This window comes from Armigeres subalbatus, chromosome 2 (assembly GCF_024139115.2).
Source record: "Armigeres subalbatus isolate Guangzhou_Male chromosome 2, GZ_Asu_2, whole genome shotgun sequence".
In the NCBI taxonomy this organism is placed as follows: Eukaryota; Metazoa; Arthropoda; class Insecta; order Diptera; family Culicidae; genus Armigeres; species Armigeres subalbatus.
In genome coordinates, this window is record NC_085140.1 from 373,224,936 (window position 1) to 373,240,749 (window position 15,814).

At 38.2% G+C, this 15,814-nt stretch overlaps 1 protein-coding gene and 1 non-coding gene across 2 annotated transcripts in view; one reads left to right on the forward strand and one right to left on the reverse strand.

The window, feature by feature from the left end:
• The window catches only part of LOC134213082 (mitogen-activated protein kinase 1), a 329,641-nt gene that overhangs the window by 38,442 nt on the left and 275,385 nt on the right, over window positions 1–15,814 (forward strand). The window lies entirely within an intron of this gene.
• Window positions 13,837–13,909, reverse strand: Trnav-aac (transfer RNA valine (anticodon AAC)). The gene has a single exon. It is a non-coding gene; the product is annotated as a tRNA-Val (tRNA).

Here is a 15,814-nt window from a genome sequence, read left to right on the forward strand (position 1 = left end):
CGATCAAAACCACGGATAGCTCGTTCGGTCGAACTGGGCCGCACATTTGGCGATCCTGCCTGGTTATTCCTGGTTGGAAGTTATTGTTTTGTAAGTATCCTGTGGGCGTGATTGGGACATGTTTTCATCGGTTTCGACTTGTAATGTCGAAGACGCTCTGGGAAAGCGTCGGAATGAATGATTTGCCTCTCGGTTTCGACTTGTGATGTCGAAGATGCTCTGGGAAAGCGTCGGAATGAATGATTTTTTGCTCATCGATTTCGACTTGTAGTGTCGAAGACGCCCGGGAAGAGCGTCGGATTGGATGATTTGCTCGTCGGTTTAAACTTATAATGTCGAAGGGCGCTGGATTGAAAAATGTGTTGTTTTTCAAAGGTTTCGACTTAAAAAAGCATAAATTATTTGTTTCCTCATCAGTTTCGGCATGTGATGTCGAAGCTGCTGTGGATTGGAAAATCGTATTGAAATATTTGAATTCAAATTTGAATTAGGCTGATTTTGAATACGAGAATTGAGTACGGATATTGGATACTGGATTGTAAAATTAGACTAGGCCGAAATAAAAAAAAAATTTAATAGTTGTTTATCAAAATCCTAAGTCAAAGGTTTTTTTTTCTCTTTTTTAGTGAGAGAAGAAGGGGAATGTGAGGGTGAGATATATTAGGAATTGGGCAATCCACTTTCAGCGTGCATTGATGACAGATATGCAAATATCGTATAACGGTTTGGTTGCCAACATTGACTAGTGAATAGCAGGCCATGACTTTGCCCCTTTTCTCGTCGGACAACGAACGGAGTCCCACGCGCGATAAGACAGCACACGCCGTGAAGCGATCAAAACCTACGGATAGCGATGATTTTTGTAAAAAGTCCTCTTAAGGAATTTCTGTAAAATGTCCTCAAAAGGAGTTTTTCCGCAGGAAGTAACCAATCAATTTCTGCAAGAATTTCTAAAGCGATTCTCGTTGGAATTCATAAAGGGATTTCTGTAAGTAAGCTCTGAAGATTTTCCGCAGGTTGTTTTTAAAGAATTTCCTTGAACTCACGACAAAATTGCTAAATGAGTTTCAGAATAATTTCCCAGGGGAAGGAAGAATTCCCACAAATGTTCTCGGAAAAATTTCTACAGACAATTTTGGAGCGACTTCTGCACATCAGCAGATCCAAGAGCAGTTGGATTTCTGCAAACATTTCCAGGAAAACTTCGGCGAGAATTTCCGGAGGACTAAGAGCAGAATTTTTTGGGAAGAATCTGCGCACAAATGATGAATTTCTGCAGGAGTTCTCGGAGATTTTAGATGAAATTTTAGTAAAACCGGTCAAAAAAATTTCTGCATGAACTTTTAGGAAAACTTGTAAGAATTGAAGGAGAAATAACGCACAAACAACGGACTATTTTCTGCTGGAGTTCACGCAAATTATTCTTCTGAATTCCTGAAAATATTCCCCTGGGATTTCCGAAGGAATTTACGCTTGATTCTGCTCTTTGTCTTGTCTTATTAAAAGCAGCTATAAATAGAATTGGGCTCTGTAATATCTGTTATAGATTTTTAAAATTTATTTGTAAAGATTTATGCAAACAATGATGAATAATTTACGTGGTTTCTGAATGCTATTATATAGATCATCATACTCGACTACAAAATAAGATTTGTTTAGATACGCGGTGCTCACATGCCTTTGTCTTCCAATTTTCAAGCCTGCTCGGTGGGCCTCGCCATTCTAATATTTGTGTCATATTTATGATATGCTGTAAATATTAATGCTGACAAGAAAATGCTCTGAAACACAGTTCCAGGACGCCTTTCAATACTGGCTGTGCATCTGCTAAGGCAAGACAAGACAAGATAAGCGGTGCTCACATGCCGCATTTATAGTTTACGACCGCAGAAATCGACTGATGATTGGTGATAGTTAATTGATCGGAAAAAGTCCGAGACTATTTGGTCACAAAATAGTGGAGTTCGTCACTTATATGGCGTTTAAGTCACTTCGGGTGATACATGTTTATAGAAGTTTAAATGCTGAGTTTTTCCGACAATCTTATATGTTTGTGTTTTTCAAGAAAACATTGGCTTTCCAGGCAGCATCATTTTAGAATGTGCAAAATCATATAGGGGAACTGCTCCTTGAATTTCTTATCATGTACCCAAATCAATATACCATTAGAAAACAAAGAATTGGTGCGCAAATTGTTTAATTTCTCATTTCAGTGATTTTTTTTTCAGCAGTAAGCACGCCGGATAACAACAAAACATAACACAAATTGAGCCTAAATTGCCTGTTTGGCGAATGTTATTGATATAGGAGCATGTAATTAATAATCCTAAGCATACGAGCATGGAACATTCGTGCATTGGTGCATCAACTCCTCATTCTCTTGAAAAAATACTAGTAAAAGCACGCAAGATGGCTCACATTCATGCGGTGAAACACAAACTTAACAATCTGCCATGCCACAGTCAATTCACCACGGCGACAATGAATGCGACCGTATAAACTGAGTTCCATGCATTGACTTTGAAACATTTCTACCCGTATTCTAACCAGCAGCAATGAAAATCCAGAAGCTGGTCGAATATCGGTTCGTCCCAGTTGCTTCCTCATTTCCAAATTTGCTGCATTAAAATTTTTCCATGTATTGTGTAGTGACACACGAAACCCAGATGGTCGAGTATCCTCATCACTACTCGCAGTACTTGTCATCTTTTGGGTATTACACTAGCAGTTGCTGAGTATCAATACAAGATGCATCTAACATGAAAACAACTTGAGCTGGATCCCATATTAGGTTTAGTACACGATCATCGACGACTTGTTTTTCTCCCTTGATTGGGTTTTCTGATAGTTCTTCATATTCACCTAAAGCTACAGGCAACTCTGGTGCATTGAATTGAAATTTCCGAATTTTGAATCTTGTTGCTGATTGGATTGCAACATCCATTTTACGTACTTCGATTTTGTGCCTCGGTTAGCTACGTCAGAGAAATCTCGCTTAACTTTTCAAAAGGACCTAAGTAACATTTTTTTCATGAATTAATTTGAATAACGCAATCAACAGAACAACATGAAAGCTATTGATTGCTGTATTCAAATTAATTCACGAAAAAAATGTTACTTAGGTCTATTTGAAAAGTTAAGCGAGAAATCATTTGTAGGTATTGCTTGTCTGCTGATCGAGTCTTTCGCAGATATCACCACAACCTGCGATGTTTCTTTCCCAAAACCGACAGATGATTTCCATCAACACCAAAAAACGGCACATCGGGTTTCCACCAATGATAATCAGATCGTTACAGCCCGATCGCTTGTAGGTAGCTCCGACTACATGAGGGTAAGTTCGATCGATCAGGTTTTGAACTAATACTCCAATGTCGATTATCGACTTAAAAATGGTCAACTATGGGTGTCGATAACGATCGCACCTTTCTTAAAAGAGAGTTGATGAGAATCTCTAGCATTCCAAACAGCATTCGGAATGTCGCCATTACAATGGCGATTGACCAAGCAAAAATTTTCCACCCGAAAAAATCCTAAGACTGCGAACGGAACCCATTCACCATCCGGACCGTTTATTTAGTGGACGCCAACAAAAGAAACCTATGATTTGTTCCAAGTGTGATAACTAGTTTTAACATTTCGAATGCTTATTAATGTGCTGGCAGAATTTGTGAGTAGCTTGGTAAAGGTACATCTTTGAGTGTAATTCACATGTCATAATTAACAAAGTCCATAGTTTATAATTACCTAAATCGGATAAATTTGAAATATATAAATTGTAACAAAAAATGTATAAAGAAAGTCATTATTGATTCCATGATTAATCAAATAGTAGTTTCAAACTAGAGGCCTGAATAAGAGAAACGCGGATAGGTATGTGCCGCCAATCGAACCGTCAAAAACAGCAGCCAATCGAGTAGGAGACCTGTCAAGCAGCCAAAATATTGGCTCAAATACTGAATACGGCCAAATTCGATGTAATGCCATTTTTAAATAAACAAAATTGAATGTATTTTACATTAGTTTGCAATAATATATGCAAGTCATTTATAGATTATGAAATAAAATTCCATTGTTTATTGGATTCTATTGTTAGGTGGTGTGGACACATAAAATAGCGGATTGTGAGATTTTATCTACATAAACCATTTCTTCCTTTTCATGTGTTGTTCTTTGATAAAGAAGATTGAATGCAGTGTTGGCAGAGTCATATTTTCTATCCGCGTTTCTCTTATTCAGGCCTCTATTTCACACTATGTTTTGTTATTCAAAAAACATTCCCCATTAGCAACATAAGCATATGCGTTCTCCGACAAAGATCGCCGACAGCTTGATGGTATCAGGTGTCCATTAGTAGAATTAATCTCCAGGGCCTATACCTACATAATATCAGAATTATTGCTTTAATCATATTTCGAGAAAGAAACACGATGATTCGATGACACCAATTCGTTGCAGGCAAGGGCAGACCATATCGGAAATACAAACAAACCGATGTGTATCTGTCATCTATTTACGTTGGGCGGTACCGCAATAGGCCGTAATCTATAATGCAGTAGGTACTATGCTGTTTGGTGAAATTCAATTGATTACGAGACAGCTCAAATGACGATCAGCTAACCTACTGAGCAGATAAGATAGTGTGATAACGCAATCAATTTGTGCCGAAACACAATAATATTGTAATGTAGGTAGGTAACTGCTTGTTGACCTTACACGATGAAGCAAAACTCTAGGGCAATTGGGTGATTTTGTTTCATATTATTTTTATGATAGCCTCGATGTGGAGTTATTGAAACTGTTTCGCATGTTTATACACACAATTAGTGCTCAACTCAACCATAGTTAGTTCGGTTTAGCACAAGATGCATTCAATTTCGTTTTGGCCATAAATTGTTCTACGAAAATATGTTTATATAACTGACTGCACAAAATCAACATTTATTAGTTTTCAAGGAAAGCCTCTTCACTCACTCCCTAGTAACAAGAAGGAATTTCAATTTTCATCTCATATGGATGCCACCAAACATCATGGCAACGCATAATCTAGCGGAGATGCCTGACCGAAGCGGATGTGCGTCTCCTAGGAAAACTTTGTCCCAGTTTCCACAACAGCCTGGAAAAGATAAACCTCAAATCGTCCGACCATCATCGTGCGGTGGCCTCCTCCTTCAACGTTAGAGGGCTCAAGTTCCCGGAAGGAGACCTATTTCCGACGCATACAATCTTGATTGTTGCTATCATTCATTCATTTTTTATTTCATTAAGGGAAAGCAGCTTAAATCCAGTGAGTCACCCAAAGACGGCGGCGCGAGGCGGTGCGGCTGTTGATGTAAAATATGACATCATCGTCATCATCATCCTACTCTTTTGACGTCGCTGTTATCAATTCCGCTGTCATCTCGGTCGCGGCGGGACGATTATTCTGTGCCCACCCCCCTGCGGTGCGAGTAAAAGCTTTCAGGAATAAATATCCCGTCAGTCGTACTCGGCGTTGTCCCTGCAGACTGCGAATGAGGGAAAAAATAGTAAATCTAGTAAATCCTACCCCGAGCTGTCGCACATGTCGTCCATTTCGATTCGGAACGAGCGAACATATGTGTTCCATGGTTCTTGCTGGTGGCGGATCAGACCTCGTTGTAATCATCATCGGTGTCACTTCTGTGCTTTGGAAATTATGACCACTCAATGTATTGTAGCCAGAAGCGTTTTTGACTAGCACGAATTCAGTTTGCTGAAGCTCATTTTATTGCTAAAATGTGTTATCAGTTTTTTTACGATATCGCCTTATTTCAGAAGTGAGCTAAACCAATCCTTAACCCCAATTTACCAGTTCAATTTGAATTTACGATATTTATCCTCGTGAATGCATGGAATAAATAGATTTTGATAAGTTTGAACGATTCTGTTAATTTGATTTTCTATTTTGGCTGATACAGAAAAAATATATCGTTGAACGGTAAAAAATTGGGTTACAATACGCCACTAGAAGAGAGTAACATTAGATTGCATTAGAAGAGATAATTTGTATCTTTCAAAGTGATTTTGTAAAAAAATAACTATTATAATTTCGTACCAAAAATTTCTAATTCAGTGTTTTAATTTTTTTTTTGATAATTATGAATTGAACATTTGTAACCCTGAAATAAAATTAATGAAATTTAATATGTACAGTGTAAATACGCATTTATTCTCGCCATCTGCGCCATCTCATGATCAATCCGGTAGTAAAAACGAAATATTTCAAAATTCAAATCTTGAATTACAACTTTCGTCTTAGAAAGTTGAACACATCCGATCTATTATTAGATTAAAACAAGGATGATATATACATGCTTTTAAGACTCTTTAATCCACAAATTGCGGCGATTTTTGGGCATTATCTAATCTATCAGGCGTCTTTTTTTTTCAAACCAGTAATTGGTCTCTTAAAACAAAAAAATGAAGTGATTTAAAACATTTATACTTACAGTTCTAAGCTCGAAGCTATCGCGCGATACTAAATAGATTTTTTATTATTTTGAAAGAGTTTCTTCCGAATAGCAACCAGATTTTTCGAGAAAATTGTGTTCAAATGGAACCACAATATTTGGGTTTACTTTAAAGTGAGTTAAAATTCAGGTAAGCCTAGTTGCTTCTATTGAAGGCGCGCTCCTTACCAATAGCAAATCAAGAAGAAAATTATTTGGAAAGTCTTCACTTGTCATAGCTCGTCTTATGACAAGAAAATGTTATCGTTTCTTGAGAAAACGGAACAGTAATACTGTTATACCATGCATCGGAGCCCTAGCCACATTCTTGTCTAGCTGAAAACCTGGGGTTTATCACTATCTACAAGATCATTTAAATTTGTTCAGTAACAAGTATTTCCGTATGTTCACCTACTACCATTGCTCACGTAGCCTCAAACGAAGTTCGAATTCTAGTCTTTCAACCATCTGCAGGGTAGAGTTAATTATGTTTTGTTTATGAGCCTGCTGTTAGTAGCGAGGACTCAATACTTAATTACCACAACTTATTGCCCTAGCTCGAAAAAATGGATGAAGCTATGGCTCTGTTTAGTAGATCTTATTTCGTAACACATTACGGAAAAGTGATCTACCCAGTGTTACGAGTACGGCATCCAGATAAGACAATCTAGTAAAAAACGATAGTTTTGGCCAAATTTCGTCTATTTCCGACCATTATGCAGTGAGAACAAATACTTTCATTACCCAACCACTTTGATTTCGCCACCACCGATACAAACTCGTAATGAGTGGATCACGTTGTCTTGAGGCTCTTCCTATCATTTACTTCTTCTTCGACGTGTTGATAACTAGTCCGATCCGCTTAGCTTTCCCATTCAGTCTGTCATAGGCTTCATCTATCTTTTCAAAGTTATATGCCATAATGTCAATGTCGCCGGTGAAACCAAATACACCCTCTTTTTACGGCGGTTTTTTATACGTCACTTCGTTTTACGGCCTCCTTTTTACGGCACGTGACGTAAAAAGAATTTGAAACATTATTGACATCCAAAAGTAAGCCTATAAGAAGGCACTCTTAGAAACTCAAAAAACAAAGTAGATGCTTTGTATATTCATCATTTGCCTTCAACAATTGTTCCTGGAGTCTACACGCGTAACCAAGGACCTAAGGTCTACAAGCGTAACGAAAGAGCTGTTATCTCCTTTGAAAAATGGTTCATGCCCTATTTGATATATTAATCCAAATTCCGTTCCAGGTCATTCAAGAATTCCCTTGAGTATAGGTCTCGAAGTCTACCCGCGTGACCGAAGGGCTGTTATCTCTTTTTAAAAATGGTTTATGCCCTATATGATCTATTCAACCAAACTCAATATGCCTTAAGCAGCCTTCCTTTCCAGGTCATCGATGAATTCCTTAGACTCCACAGCCGCGGTTTCATCCCAAATAAGTCCTCCGAGTATTTGTCTTTCACTTGCGTCTTAAATACAGGCATATGAGTTGTCCTAAGATCTCGAAATTGTCCCCAGCCACGGTAACCACCCAATTATGCCTTCCAAGTATTTAATTCTCGCTCGCGTCTCAAACCCAAGCATATGAGTTGTTCTTAGATCTCCAAATTGCCCTGGAGTTTGAATCAAATGGTCTGCCGTGTCAACCAAGGCTTCCATGATGTCTTGAGTCGCGGTATCAACCCAATTATGTCCTCCGAGTATTTGTCGTGGAGTTTGAATCAAATGGTCTACCGAATCAACCAAGGGTTTTATGCTGTCAACGGCCGCGATATCAACCCAATTATGTTCTCCGTATATATGTCTTTCACTAGCGTCTCTAATCTGGGCATATAATATGTTGTAAGATCTCCAAATTGTCCTGCAGTTTGAATCAAATGGTCTGCCGAATCAACCAAGGCCTTCATGATGTTCCCAGCCGCGGTAACAACTCGAGCAGCACAAGTCAGACAAAAATGGTTGTAGCAATTTGATTGTGACTAAATCCGATCACACATGAAATGGGTCATGCCCTTTTTGGTCCATAGAACCAAAGTGAATAAGGATTTAACTATTGGTCCATTGCAGATCATTTATAAATATCATCCATCCCTGAAATATAAGCCTTACGATCAACACGCGTAACCAAAAGGCTGTTGGATTCAAACTCCAGGACAATTTGGAGATCTTACAACATCTTACATGCTAAAATTTGAGACGCAAGTGAGTGACTAATACTCAGAAGACAACATTGGGTTGGCCCCGCGGCTGGGGACATCGTGAAAGCCTTGTTTGATTCGGTGGACCATTTGATTCAAACTCCAGGACAATTAGGAGATTTTACAACACCTCATATGTCTTGTTTTGAGACGCAAATGAAAGACAAATACTCGAAGAACATAATTGAGTTGATACCGCGACTGAAGACATCATGGAAGCCTCTGTTGATTGGATAGACCATTTGATTCAAACTCCAGGACAATTTGGAGATCTTACAACACCTCATATGTATTGTTTTGAGACACAAGTGAAAGACACATCCTTGGAGGACATAATCGAGTTGATACCACGCACTGTGGCGGAAAGCCGGACACAACCTCAAATTTTTTTTCGTGGTTTTCGTGAAGCCCATATTTTTTTAATTTAACATATATATTCAATGAGCTAGTTCCAAAACTTTTTGATTGTAACTTGTACATTAAATTTTTGGTGTCTTGTTGAAGTTCATTCCGTAAAGTATCTCCCGAACAAATATGTATGGGAAAATAAAATTTGTCTAAACTTTTTTAGGAAAGATTCGAAAATATCTGATATTATGTATGTATTAAAATCTATTTTTTGTCTACTTTTCGGTGGTTAGTTTGGTGAATTGCGCATAGCTGCGCCAAAGCGGGAAATTGACTGGTGCAATGTTAGAATGAGGACGCTGTCTTTGTTCTAGATCCTAGGGCCTGGGCTTGCAGAAGCCCTTGGATAACATAAAGTATGTCGGATAACCATTTTAACCTCAAAATTAATTCAACGTTTCAAAATTACTCTTTGGTGAAGTTTTGAACGCAATCTCAGGTTTTGTCCGGGATTTGTATGAGGGCCCGCCACTGTGCCACGGCTTGGGACATCATGAAGGCTTTGGTTGATTCGATAAACAATTTGGTTTAAACTCCAGTACAATTTGGAGATCTTACAATATCTCATATGGCTGTATTTGAGACGTAACTGAAAGACAATTTGATTCAAACTCCAGGACAATTTGGAGATCTTATAACATCTCATATGCCTGGATTTGGAGAAATCTTACAATACCTCATGTAAGACGCAAGTATTTAAAAGTATCCAAAGATCAATAAATTAAGTGAAATACTAGAAATTTTAGCAAAAATTCTTTTTACGTCACATTCGGTTTACGTCCCCCAAATGAGTAACGTAAAAAGAGGGTTGAGTGTAGCTGGACGGACTTCGTTAAAATCATACCACTCGTGTCAATCCCTGCCCTTCGTATTACTCCCTCCACAGTGATGTGATGTTGAATAGCAGGCACGAAAAACCACTACCTTGCCGTAACCCTCTGCGCGTTTCGAAGGGACTCGAGTATGCCCCGTACAACCGTATCATTTTATCCGGAAATCCGTGTTTTTGCATTAGCTGCCATAGCTGGTCCCGATCGATTGTATCATATGCGGCTTTGAATTTGATGAATAGATGATGTGTGGGCACGTTGTATTCGCGGCATAACACCTGGTCCGTAGTAGAGCTTTCGCCCATGAATCCCACCAGGTACTGTCCCACGGACTCCCTTGCAATTGGTGATAGTCGAAGGCATAACATTTGGGAGAGTACCTTGTGTAAAGTAGGAGGAAGCAAGAAGAAGGAGGATTTGAGTGAAAAGTACCTAATATTAGGTACTTTTTTCTAACCGTGTATATTCTTAGGGAAGATTCATTAATTACGTAGAACAAAAATACAATTTTAACCCCCAACACTTTTTGTATGAGGCGTCTGCAAATTTTGTATAGATCGTCACTACTCCGTCAACTTCCCTAAGCGTTGCGTAATTTATGGATGTTTCCATATATAAATAGAAGAATGATGAAAGGAAATGAAGAAAGTAGGAAGAAGAAATACGAATGAAGAGTAATGAAAGAGGTTACAAGCAAATAGAAAGGAAGCAAGAAAAAAGAAAGAAATAGGAAGAAGAAAAAAAAGAATGGCGGAAGAAAGAAGGGAGAAGGAAGAACTGACTTCTCACTTACTTTTCACTTCTTACTAATCACTTCTTGCTTTTCACTTCTTACTTCTAACGTCTCACTTCTTATTTCACCTAATGACTATTCAACCTAACGACCATTTGACGATGATTTTGATCGCTTTTTGTTCTAAGTGAGTGAGACGTCTGTTTCTCTGTGCCAAAGCTATGGACCAAAAACAATTGGGGCACACAACCGAAACAGTTCCTCTGAGTAAATTAGAAGAGCTGACTATCGTTTCAACGAACCTTCTTCAGGAAAACTCTTACTGTAATATAAATTATATTTGAAGGGGTCAAACGTGAAGGGGTGTAAGTGGCAAAAAATGGATGCAATGAATTTCAATATTTCTTCGTTTCATACAAAATGTATGTAAGTTGCCAAAAATAACAAATTTTCTGTGAATTTCCACATTTTTTATAAAGAACGTACGATATATTAACCAACGTACGATATATCAATATATTGCCGCAAAGCTCTGGAAACAAAATATTTTTTTGCCGTAGTCAACTCAATTTTGACCAAAATGTCACCTACACCCCTCTGCTTCTAACCCCCTCATTTAATACTTAATACGCAAAGCAGTGGGAACGATCAATTAAATAATACCTGGTGGCAATTTAGCGAATATTACTATTGAAGGGGACTGTATGTAGACCATACTCTTTTTTGCCACTCTAAGTTGGTAAAGCCGCAAATAATAAAACAATTTCACTGTAACCCGTGATCCTTGACAACGACGACAACGATGATGACGTCGATTATGAAATTTAACATGCCACTTTTTATGAAGAGAAGGTTTTTTTGCCTTTCTCGTACAACAAAGTTGTACCGAAAGGCTATCATTTCACTCCAAAATCGAACTTTTTATAGAAGTCTCGGAGACCCATGATGCTATATACCAGTCGACTCATATCATCGAACTGAACAAATGTCTGTCAGTCCGTGTGTATGTATGTGTGTGCACACGAAAATCGAAAAACATTAGCCACTATTTCATATAGTAATTCTCACCCGATTTTCCCGCAACAAGTTGCAATCGACGGGGGACAAACCCTAGTTGATCACTGTTGGATATAATTACGAGCGGTCATTGCGTTCAACAGTTATAAAGAAAATTGTGCGTTGCACCATATAAGCTTGGTTGGTTGATTCGCTATACAGCGTTTGCAAGAGCCGTAATGTAGGCAATTTTTTATGATGTGCATCACACTAAGGCGAAACCAAACGATTGAATTGAGAAAGGCATCGTCACCGCTAGGTGGATTAATCTGGATTTTTTCATTTTGCGAATGGTGCATGCATTCAGTACCGTTCTCAGATTCGCTCCAATGAGGTCATGGATGATGGATGAGCGGCTCAATTTGGAGTGTTGCCCCTTAGTCGGAAACAGAGTTTTAATATCGAAATCCCGGGAGTTATTTATCAAAAGAGTTCGCCTGTTATGGTGAACGTGGTAGTTATAATTTTAACGAGCTAACTCAGTTTTTGCTCACACAGAGATTTGATGTAATGAAAATGACATTTTAATACATGATTGATATATTATATTATTCTATCCGAATGAAGGAAGTCAAGTTGCTGCGTTGGATTATAGTCATGGTTGGCCCAAGAATAAACACATCTCATGTTGTTTTCCGACGCTGCCTGTTGCAAAGTCGAACCGGTTCAATTTTCCAAGCTGAATTGAGGGATATAAAATTCAATCCAGCTGCTTTGACGACTTCTTGCGGCTAGGGCCGTACAAAGGAAGCTGCGTATTCTATGGAAATTGTTGTTCAAAATAACAATACTTTGCTTTCCATCCGAGTGAGATGTAATATAGAAATAATGAATGTACGACACATCGTTCTTACATTCAGAAGAAGAATGGGCGATGTTAGACAAGCTGGTTGTGGCTTATCGGATCTGTCGTCTGATGAAGTAAGGTAGCTTATAACTTCGAATGAATTGCATGCTCTCCTATAACTTAGAAAATATTCAAAGCCAGCAATACATTATCTACTATACGTACTTGCAGCGGGACCAGCAATATATACTTAGTTATGTTATTTAGATTGATGTAGAAAAGTTATGGCTGACTTCACTCTCAGTTACATAATGTTATTTTTAAATTGATATAAAAGCATGATTTGAATTGCTCCTCGAGATATGCTATAAAAATACAGTCTTCAAAACGGCTCTAAAATATAATTCAAGTGAGCCATCAATCAACCTTAAGTCCTATAAACCACTTTTAGAGTTCTATCGCTGGAATTACGAGGATCAGCAGCAATAACTTTGCCTTTTTTCTCATAATACACCCACTTCAGTAGCCCAACCGATTTAACTCGCATTTCACCAGAGAAGATCGCCTTACAGATTCGAGGAAAGAACGACACTATTATTTTAGCATGATTGCCGAGGTGCCTAAGGGATGCTCCCAACCCCAACCTTAAATGGCATCTTAAAATTGGCATTTCTTCGTGGAACACAGCCGCCTTAAAATAGTAAAAAGTTGACTGGACCGACCTTTTCCCTGTAAGTACGTCTTATTCATCAATCATGCTTATGCTGCTTTTGTGTACTGAAATATCTCTACATTTGGCGTAAAAGCAAACGAAATTAATGATGTTGACATGTTCAATCTAGCGCGATAAAAAAAGTGCAGAAACATGACCTGGAAATCTATTCGTCCAATTTTCCCGCCCGATCCGATCCCTGGAAAATCGGCTTACTGAACCCCTCACCTACCTCTAAGCATCGCAAAACATGACTAATGGTCAGAGTAAATCGCGTCGCGAAGTGAATAATTCCTATCCCATTTATACTGTTCTCCAAAGCAAGAGAAACGTTCCATGCGCTACGGTCAATCGAAGTATAACACAGAGAACAACATAACTGAGGATAACCGCCCAAAATAGAACCATTGACTGGGATTGGGACTTGCTATGTGTGTCCAACATGAGATAATGAAATATTGATTTTTTTAGCGGAAGTTACACTGGTAAAGGGAAATTTTGTACCAGTTTGTGTAATTTAAGCATTTAAAGGGAAGATATCAATATATTAAGACAACGTTACGAAACTAAACCGATGTGAAAGGGAAGTAGAATTGCCCAATTGAGGTTCATTTGAATTGTAAAAATAGTTTTTGTTTCCGCCCGGGATCGAACCGGGGACCTTCCGCGTGTTAGGCGGATGTGATAACCACTACACCACGGAAACTTGATTGGACATTTTTCCTTATTACCAGTGGGGTCGCCTTCGCAGCAACGCTGGACCAAGGCTGGGTTGTTACAATTAAAAAAGTTTTTTTTTATGTTCTAAGAGCAAACAGAAGAAACTCTACTGAACTTGTGGTTTGTGAATTTCTCGTGACAATTAATAACCAGATCCCTGAACTGTCGTAACTCGAGAGTGGTGATGGTCCATCTGCTGTAATGGCATCATTTTTTCCCCGAAGGGAAGATCCCATTATTTTCATTTTTCATCAGAGTGCCATTCTGACGACGCGCGCTTGTACAACAGCCTCGGGTATTTAGACAAAAAGAGCTGCTACTGTTATGGTGCAGAAAGCAGAGCTGTTGAATGCTGCTCGCTGAATGTTGTTATGGCACGGGGTGTTTTGCCTGCAAGTGCAAGCGTTTCAGCTCCCGGTAAAAAGAAGAATAGGAAATCCAACTTCAGTGATACGCATTTTTGATATAAATTCTTTTGATATTATTCCACCAAGAATAAATAATATTTTGAAAAAAGTACGAATACACGAATTAAAAAGAAAAAGAAGATCAATAGATTATAAATCCAGAAGTAACCGAAAGAAATTAGAGAAGAAAGAACAATCGTGAAACCAAACCGGAAAGTTTGAGTAAGAACGAGAGTTTTTCAAATTATTTTAGTGAAAATTCCGAATTTCATATTTAACTTTACCATCTTTAAGGATTTTTCAACTTTTGTTAGAATTCAAAACTCAGTCCGAGGCGCTAAAAATATTATTAGATCTGTCATTTACTTAACAGATACATATTTCGTTTCTTAGATACTTCTTCATTGTTTTGTGAAGGACGATAACATTCGATTTAAAAAAAAACACTGAAGCAGTTTGCAATGTATGAAATGAAATACGTATTAGTTAATTGGTACAAATGAACTGTAGAAGAAATAAATGAACGAAAAAATGGTGATCTAACAGGTGTGTAATTTTCGCTATCATATAAACGAATAATAGGACACTTAAAATTATTCATCCCTTTAGATAATTCCCAAACATGATATTTGAAACTTCACAATCCTAAGGATTTTTCTATAGTCCTTCAATCTACTCAGTAACATCGATTATTCTAGGTAGAATATTTCTTCAAATTTTCTTCGAATTTTTTTTCATAAAATACAAATATTGTTAACAAAACTACAACTATTTCAATAAGATATCGACTTTATCCTTAGAAGACCAGATTTATTCAATCCTTCGGAGCTTTTCTTTGTAGAATTTACTCTGAATTCGCGTAATACTGAAATTCATATAAGAATATTAAAGCTGTTCAGCCAAGCACTATTATAGTAACAGTATAAGGATAAAGCTCCCACCCTCCTACTTCTGCTGATGATGTTTGTTCGCACGCTCCAGGGCTCCCGGAAAATAATCGCTTTCGAATCCTTTCCGTGGTGGCGAGACAGCATCAAGCACGTTGTTGTATTCACGCGGGAATGATTTATTATCGGGAGCAATCTCGTTTCCGGTTTGCTGACTTTTTGCCGATTGAATAATTTGTCTACCGTCTAAATAAAAAGGTACCTACAAAACTTTCGGTTCGGCCGCACCCGTTTCTGGACCCCCGGTGACGGACTCGGGCGGGATGCGATTATGGTAGATTATCAAGTTTTCCAAAAGCCACTCGTTCTACGAAGTGTGTCGTTTGCGGAGGATTTAATTGAATTTCCTGGGAATTATCCAAGCCGGGCCGGGCCGCGCTGAAACGAAACGGTCGACAATATTTTCTAATTTTGCGATTGGAAAAGGAGATTAGCTCAAACACAATTATATTGTGTGATGTTCGGACGAGGAAATCTGGGACAGAAAATTGAATCATCCGGATCTATCTTCCCAAAAATCGTTGAAACAAATCCAAC